At 39.4% G+C, this 8603-nt stretch overlaps 1 protein-coding gene across 8 annotated transcripts in view; it reads left to right on the forward strand.

Annotated features, from left to right (window-relative positions):
* Nyap2 (neuronal tyrosine-phosphorylated phosphoinositide-3-kinase adaptor 2) overlaps positions 1-8603 on the forward strand; it is a 278358-nt gene that overhangs the window by 198634 nt on the left and 71121 nt on the right. The gene's annotated exons all lie outside the window — the stretch shown is intronic.

The following is an 8603-nucleotide window of genomic DNA, read 5'->3' on the forward strand; positions in this document are numbered from 1 at the left end:
ACAGAAAAAAAATTAAATTCAGTAATAATTTCATTCTTGTAAAAGAATAATCCTGAATTTCCAGCTAATCTTAGTTGAGTCTCTTGAGAAGGAACCAGCCATACATAGTTCATCAGCTGATTCAGAGGGTAGTTCTTTTTATTAGTCTCAGTAAAGGATTAGAACTGCCCAAGAACCTTGATGGCAGTCTGCTGGCACATGGCTCCTCCTCAACCCTCTGGGGATGCCTTTTTTGATAATGCTGCTATTGACAGCCCTTGGCTATCCTTGGAAAGGTCCCACGGGTACACTGTACCAACACTACTCACAAAGAACGCCCTTGCTGTTTCTTTGAAAATCCATAGAAGATATTACTATAGCAGAAGGCTCAGTCTGACTTGTATTAGTCACTGAGACTAGCGCAGGAAGCTTGTTTTTACTGCCATCTACTGTTCAAGAGAGGAACTACAAACTCCAAATCAACCCTCTGTCCTTTCCTCCCTCTCTCTCTCCCTCCCATCCCCCTCCCCTGAGTGTTCTAGCTCTTTCTGTCTCATCCCCTCCCTCGTTCAATTTGAAGGCCTCACAGTATTTTTTTTATCATTCTTTTTTTAAAGAAGCATGGGAAACTTTTAAAGAATGGAGCAAATTCAATTTTTGTAAATATGAACTATAAAATAGTTTTTATTTTCACCTCATGTGATAGACGGTTTAAAATAATTTGTTTCATAAATACTTGAGTTCCTATCAGAAACCAGTGTTTGCCATGCTAGGGTTAAACATCTGAAGGAAATCCAGCCAAAGATAGATAGGTAGTTAATGAGGAAAGAATATTTAAGTGGCCTTTTAACACAATTGTGTGCACTTCTCTTCAATATCCTTCCCAAGCTCAGTGAACAGTAGTATTGGAAAGGATAGCTGCAATGGTTTTTGCATATCAATAAACTTCCCATAATTTTGTCATGTTAAAATCCATCTTTTTCTCTTGGCCTGCAGAGCACAACTTTCACTTTGCATGATTTATAACCCAGTTACATAGAAAGTATCGTTTCACTAAGACTGTCCTAAGTGTAGTTCTCCCATGCACTGAGACATTATTCCATTATAAAATCAATAAATTCCATCCATTAATACCAATGCTGATCTCAGGAGAAGTCCCCACATGATTGGTTTTCTCAAGCTCATGGTGATAGATCCAGGTACTTGAAATTTGCTTTGCCCGAGTGCTCGATTTACTCTGATTGTTGCGACAATAAATGTTGCCAGAGATCTTTGTGAATAAATGGAATCGTTGCGTTAACTTTCAAGAAAACATTTGACGTTTACCCAAGCCTGTGGGGCAGGAAGCGAAGCAGCCTGGGACAGTTTGGTACCTCTGCTATGATGGGCTTAAGTAGCAGCAGGTTTGAGCATCGCTTTCGGGGTTTGATACATCTGTCAACACAGTGAATAAAGATTCCTAATATTTGCATAGAAAAGATTTTGTGCTCACTTTCTGATCTCTAAAAGGTAATAGGGTCCTTGGAGCTTGTGCTGTAGAATAAACAAGAGTAACTTTCTAAAGCAACTGGGTTGAATGAGGAGGCTCTTGCAATGGACTTTGGTCAATCACACGCACTTCTGTTGAGGTCTGTAATTGTTATTAACATAGCAGTACAGAGGTTTAGGCCATAGAAATAGAACCTGACATTTCCTGTTTGTTAGGGCATGAACTTTATAATAACAGCTCACACTTCCATGTTTGTTCATTAACCCACTACAAAATCCACTGAAATAAAAAGGAAAGATCATTGGTATTGTGGCAAGTTTTAATTTTAGTTTTTCAGATGGAAATAGTTTTCGCATTGACAAGTTAAGTGATGTGACAAGCCTACCACTCTCTTCTATTTCATGATTCTCCAGCAGAGCACACTGTATTTTTTAATACTTGGAATGGATTTTATCCCTAATATTGGTGAGATGAAAGGGAAGTGTCTTAGTCATTGATTTACTATAGTTTAAATTTCACAATGCAAAATAAAATATGTACCTACCTGGCAATGTATTTTAGATCCTGATTCAATTTATCATACACTTTTCACTCTTATGCTTCAACTGGTAGATTTGCCTCATATGGTTTTTTTATAGAGGTTAAAAGGTTATATTTGTTCATTAGATAGCATATCTTGTTTTATACAAATATACTTAAGAATTTAAGATAAATAAACATTTTTGCATTCATCTGATGGGATGTAAATGCCTTGGGTGTTTTACAAATTATAAATTACTCAGAAAAAGGCCGACAAAGGAAAATGTGTTCATGATACATTCCATTTTGCCACTCTGTAAGAAGTTGCAGCATCTTGAACATCCCCATAGAGGGAACAGTGTGATTTATATTCTCCCCCCCCAAAAAAATTAGAAAAGGAATAAAGGAGACTAGGGACCTTGAGCCCTCAAATTACAAGAAGGAATGTCGTGAATATTCCCACCAGGATATGTGCGTGATTTTCTTTCTCTTATGTAAAACAGCTATTATAATTCTTCACATCCATTCTCAGGTCACAAACGTCACACTTTGTGGCCACTTCACTATTCTTTGGTATTTATGTTTTTCTCAGGTTTCAGACACTCCTACCAATTACCAATTACAGCAGTAGAGTGACTGTTCTATCTAAGCCTTACCAGGACACTGCAGCTAGCTGGTTCAGGATACTGGGAGTCATTCAAAGATGCACAAGTCTCTGTTGCCCTCTCAGAGGAAAATTCCTTGGAAATATAGAGAGAAACAATAGATTTTTTTGCATATTGATGACAGTTCCCCCTTTCTCCAGGGTCACAGAATGATGATAACAATTTCAGACTTGTCTTCTCTTCAGTGATATAGCCATAACACTGAGGCCTATTGCCTGCTCAGAGATCTATAAAGATACTAAGAAAAATGTAGCTCTATAATGGAAATAGCTGTCACATCCCAAAACAAACAAACAAACAAACAAACAAACAAAACACCTGCCATGTTAACAATAACAAAAAATGTAAAAATCAAGTACAATGTGACATGGGCTGACATTAAAAAAGATGTCTTTATGCTTGAAAATTTTTTCTAGACGAGATTGTCCAATTCTTTAAGAATTTCTGACAATGATGATAGGACAGTAACATCCATTTTAAAATCTCAAACTGAAGATGGTGAAGCGTAAGTTCAGTCCTAGCCTACTAGCCAATCACATGCTCGAAGGATTAATTGAAGTTCAACAATTGAAAACAAATTAATAAAATTTATTAATGTATATGTGTGCATAAAAATTAGATTTAATTCCCAGCTTGCAGCCATCTTAATATTTTTCTAAGATAGGTAACAAAAAGTTTTAAACACTCTTTGGGATATGTTACAGGTTTCTATTATTAAGTTACCAATTTATCTCAAATAACATGCATGTTATTTTCAAAAATATGTTCAACTGAAAGAAACGTCTGTACCTAGCACATGTAGAGGGGGAAAGGCTACTCTATACTTTCAATGTCGTGCTGAGCCACTGATTGGCAGCTTTGAGCAGCAGAACTGACTTGGGGACTGGGACGTGTCTTTGTTAGTACACAAAAGTGGACTCCGAATGGAGAAAAGATGGCCCCAAATTTGACTGATCTTTCTTCTTTGATGATAGAGGAAAGCAAGATTCCTTATTATTTCTTTAGGAGAAAATATAGTCATCACTTAAGGCCATGCAGGTAGGCGTTTGTCCTGAAAGCAGAGACCACCAATCTGCAACAGAACAGCTGCCTCTTCTTGGAGCTTCTGCTGTATCAATGCTGAGGGACAGAACAAGAGAGGGGGAGGAGGGCAGAAAGAGGAAGAGCAAGGGAGGGAAGTTACCATCAGGATTACAAGGTGTTTTCAGGTCAATATTAACTCCTGGTTTTGTTTGTTTGTTTGGTTTAGTTTTTCTTCAGTCAAGTACTCAGTGGATTTTTTTTTATGTTTCAAAAAAAAAATTACTTCAGGGGCTGGAAATGGCTCATCAGTTAAGAGCAGTGGCTGCTCCTCCAGAGGTCCTGAGTTCAATTCCCAGCAACCACATGGTGGCTCACAACCATCTCTGAGAGGATCTGATTCCTCTTCTGGCCTGCAGATGTATATGCAGCAGGTCACTCATACAGTAAATGAATAAATAAATTAATTTTAAAAACCTGTTAGTCATCTTCCTCTTGTGAGAGGAAATGGATTTCTATTCTGGAGCTCCTTCCTCTTCTTCTTCTCTTACCATCTCTGTGTTCTCTGTTTCTGTATCTCCTATATTCCTCAGTTCTTCTCGTTATGCTGGATCTTCCCTGAAATTGCCCAAGGAGCATCAACTTCTCTTGGGTAGCATTATTTGTAGAGTTTTCAAAGGAATGGAAAAGTTCCCCTTGGTTATGAAAACAATAGCTGTCCTCCGGCTCATAATTAACCTCTTGATGGAATGAATGTTTCTTTCTTTTTTTTTTTTTTTTATTAACTTGAGTATTTCTTATATACATTTCGAGTGTTATTCCCTTTCCCAGTTTCCGGGCAAACATCCCCCTCCCCCCTCCCCCCTCCCCTTTCTTATCGGTGTTCCCCTCCCCACCCTCCCCCTATTGTCCCCCTCCCCCCAACAGTCTAGTTCACTGGGGGTTCAGTCTTAGCAGGACCCAGGGCTTCCCCTTCCACTGGTGCTCTTACTAGGATATTCATTGCTACCTATGAGGTCAGAGTCCAGGGTCAGTCCATGTATAGTCTTTAGGTAGTGGCTTAGTCCCTGGAAGCTCTGGTTGCTTGGCATTGTTGTACATATGGGGTCTCGAGCCCCTTCAAGCTCTTCCAGTTCTTTCTCTGATTCCTTCAACGGGGGTCCTATTCTCAGTTCAGTGGTTTGCTGCTGGTATTCGCCTCTGTATTTGCTGTATTCTGGCTGTGTCTCTCAGGAGCGATCTACATCCGGCTCCTGTCGGTCTGCACTTCTTTGCTTCATCCATCTTGTCTAATTGGATGGCTGTATATGCATGGGCCACATGTGGGGCAGACTCTGAATGGGTGTTCCTTCAGTCTCTGTTTTAATCTTTGCCTCTCTCTTCCCTGCCAAGGGTATTCTTGTTCCCCTTTTAAAGAAGGAGTGAACCATTCACATTTTGATCATCTGTCTTGAGTTTCATTTGTTCTAGGCATTTAGGGTAATTCAAGCATTTGGGCTAATAGCCACTTATCAGTGAGTGCATACCATGTATGTCTTTCTGTGTTTGGGTTAGCTCACTCAGGATGATATTTTCCAGTTCCAGCCGGAATGAATGTTTCTTGAAGCAGGACAGCTCTGCCTTACATTTTCAGAGTGAATTCATTGTTTTTAGAGCTCCTCCCCACAACCCTAAATCTTAGATTAGATTAGAATGAAAGCTTAAGTATCCATTGTTTAACTCTGAGACAGCATTTCATTTTCAAAGATCAGAGATCTGTACAGTTTTAGTGCCAAAAGCCGAGACAATCTCTAAGCTGCTCAATTACAGCTAAAATCTTTTCTAGGTATTTCAGTTGGTAATATATGTAGTTCTTTTCTCCCATAAGCCTCAGTATTCATATTAGGATTTGTGTCATCTGTCCTCTCTTATAAACACTTCAATAAACCGCAAGTGCATTTGAGCTCTAGGTCACTAACTGGAGCCAAAATATGTGTGTGTGTGTGTGTGTGTGTGTGTGTGTGTGTGTATACCTGTATATATGTATACATAATGATTTATGGGAATAATTTGAGTCAATCTGCAGGTAGAGTCATGACCCACATGATGTAACCTAATAGCAAACATTTGACTCTATTGTGACCTGACTTCAGAATTGGCCCATAGAATGGCTCACTAGTAGTTTAAAATGCTATGTGCAATACATATATAAACCGGTTGAATAGCCCTGGCATGATCTGGGCTTCCTTCCAGGGGCAAATGGCTTCCCCATTCATAATGAAATTGGCATTTGTTTGGACAGTAGTGATGCTTATTCTGCGTATTAGAGAGATCTGTGACTATACAAGATGCTGATTACATCAGGTTTGGACTGAAAATCTCAGTAGTGAAAATTAAACCTTAGTTATGTTGGGAGGAATAAAAGGGCCTTATTGAATGTAGACAGTCTCTTTCTTTCAGATAATATCCCTACAGACTTGAAAGGAACCTTGAGGTAAACAAATAGAATGCAAGATCTTATCATAAGATTAAAATGGTCTTTTTTTTTTTTCACCAGATCTGCTATCCCAGTAATGGGATATATAGACACACTGATTCCTCATAGAGACATTGCTGACCAAGACTCTGATGGAGGCTTTGCTTGAATAAATAGATTCAAACAGCCTCAATCCAAATCACACGTACACAAAGCTACAGCTTTCTGCAATGGGTCCCAGAGAGAGTCACAGTCCCTGAGTGAGAATTATTGACTAAATGTAGAGTGAAGCTAGGCCTGGAATCCAGGTCCTATTCTGTGCTATTTGAATAGATTTGCAAGATGTGCTGAGCTCATCTCCGTGGGTTTGAGTATCTTTGGTGATTAATAAACAATGCACAATAACTAGACATCTACTTATTTTTCCTGCCAACCCATAATGCTCAAAAGTACAGGAAAAATGTACCTGTTGAATACATACTAAGGAAATTTGGTGACAGAAAAGGAACCAGAAACAAAGTATGGGTCACAGTCTCAGCAAACAGTGAGCCCTGGTTTGAAGGAAAGAGAATGTAGAAGAAAAAATTGAGGAGAAGAGTGGAGGTAGATCACTGTGCATCCATAAGCAGAAACCGATTTGTCTGTGTTGTGGGGAAGTGAGGATAATGGGCAATAGATTAGAAATTCCTAAAGGATATCAGATTGCACAGGAGTTCGGAAGCAATTTCTAGTTTTGTGACATTGCATATGGAATCATTGGAAACATTTAAACAGCAGGTAAACCAACAGTAATCTAGGAACTTCAGTCTGACATGGGTTCCAAGGTAGGTTGGACCACAGATTTTATAGGACCCACTAAGGAGATCTCAGAGATATGAATAAGGCAAACAGGACATATTGCAAAGTAAAACCAAAATTCTAACAGGGCTATGCATCTACAGAAAGGGAAAAAGCAATGGACTGAAAATGTTCAAGATTTTTTCAGGAAATAGAAGTAGGAATCCTGCTACACATTGGGAAGGCAGGGCTGGAGGGGACCTGGAGATCGGTGTAAGGCATTAGAGTGCTGGTCTTTTCATTCCAAGGCATGAGGATGACCTAGTGTGCAGAAGGCACTGAGACTCAGGACCAAACAAGATCACATGAGAGAACAGAGCTTTAGATGCTATTTGGGACTCAAGAAGGAGAAGATGTTAGAAGGCAGGAAATGTTGCTCTGTGAGGAAAATACAGGAACAGAGAGCAATCAGGACAGGATGGAAAGAGAAGTCATAGATGAAAAAAGAAAGAGAAATGTAGTCAGTTTCACAAAACATGGAAGGGAACTAGAAGTAAGGGTCACTGGACATATGTATGGAAATGTATGTATGTGGTACATGTATGGACATTTGTGTTCTTAGAGGTAATGAAAGCCAATGTCCACCAGGAATGCACATTATACAGGTGTGGTGGATATTCCCAATTTTCAACTTAATTTGATCTGAATTTACCTTGGAGAGCAACTTCTGAGCATAACTGTAGGTAATTTGTCTTCATTGGGTTAAATGAGGTGGGAAGATCCATTTGCCTTGGGTAGTACCAGTGCCGAGGATAGGATACAGGGCTCTATAGAAGGGAGAAAGTGAGTACAGTATCCTTCACGCTCTGTTTCTTCACTGTGGACACATGTGATCAGCTGCCTCCAGCCTTCTAGACAGTGGCTTCTCCTACTACTACTCAACTGTTAGCCAAAATGTGTCCCCTCCTAAGTTTCTTTCACCAGAGTACTTTATCCCAGCAAAGGAAACCAATGTACCAATATTGTTCTCAGAAGTTTACATACAATTGTCGTCCCATATTTTTATTCATTGTTAGCGCCAGTCTTCAGAATTCTATTCTGGAAAACAGTGAATTTTACTTATTTCCATTTATGTCGATGTATAAACAATATGGTGAATGGAAGACATACAGCCAGAAATATTTTGAATTTCTGAGTGGCTTCCATAGATCCGGAGTCTTGCCCACATCAGACCGTGCCACCTACTGTGTAGCATCTTTTGGTCCTGTCCTTCCCAGAGTCCCACAGGAAAGTGCAAACGCAAAGAATGTGTTGTGCTTCTCCTCTCTAATGAATTTCCGAACTCCCACTAAATTACTATAGACAAAGCGATTATCTTTGTGGAATAAAGTCTTGGAGTCTGGGTATCTGTCCGTTTATGCCACAGCCTATGCACCATGTTTGTGCCGTGCATACAGTGTGCATCTGGAAAACTCATGAGTGGCTGCTTCTGTGAGTCAAAAGTCCAACTGCTGTGTAGAGTCTGGGCCCCTTAAGAGAGTAAGGCTTCTTTTTGAGTAAGAGGAAGATTGTGGTCACTGTGCTCACTCAAGTTAATTTTACATAATAGGTATATAAGTAGTACTCAAAAGATTGCAAATATTTTAGAATATAATTATAAAATTCAAAATATATGAGGGTCTGTGAGATGGCACAATGA

The sequence above is a fragment of the Rattus norvegicus genome, chromosome 9, assembly GCF_036323735.1.
Source record: "Rattus norvegicus strain BN/NHsdMcwi chromosome 9, GRCr8, whole genome shotgun sequence".
In the NCBI taxonomy this organism is placed as follows: Eukaryota; Metazoa; Chordata; class Mammalia; order Rodentia; family Muridae; genus Rattus; species Rattus norvegicus.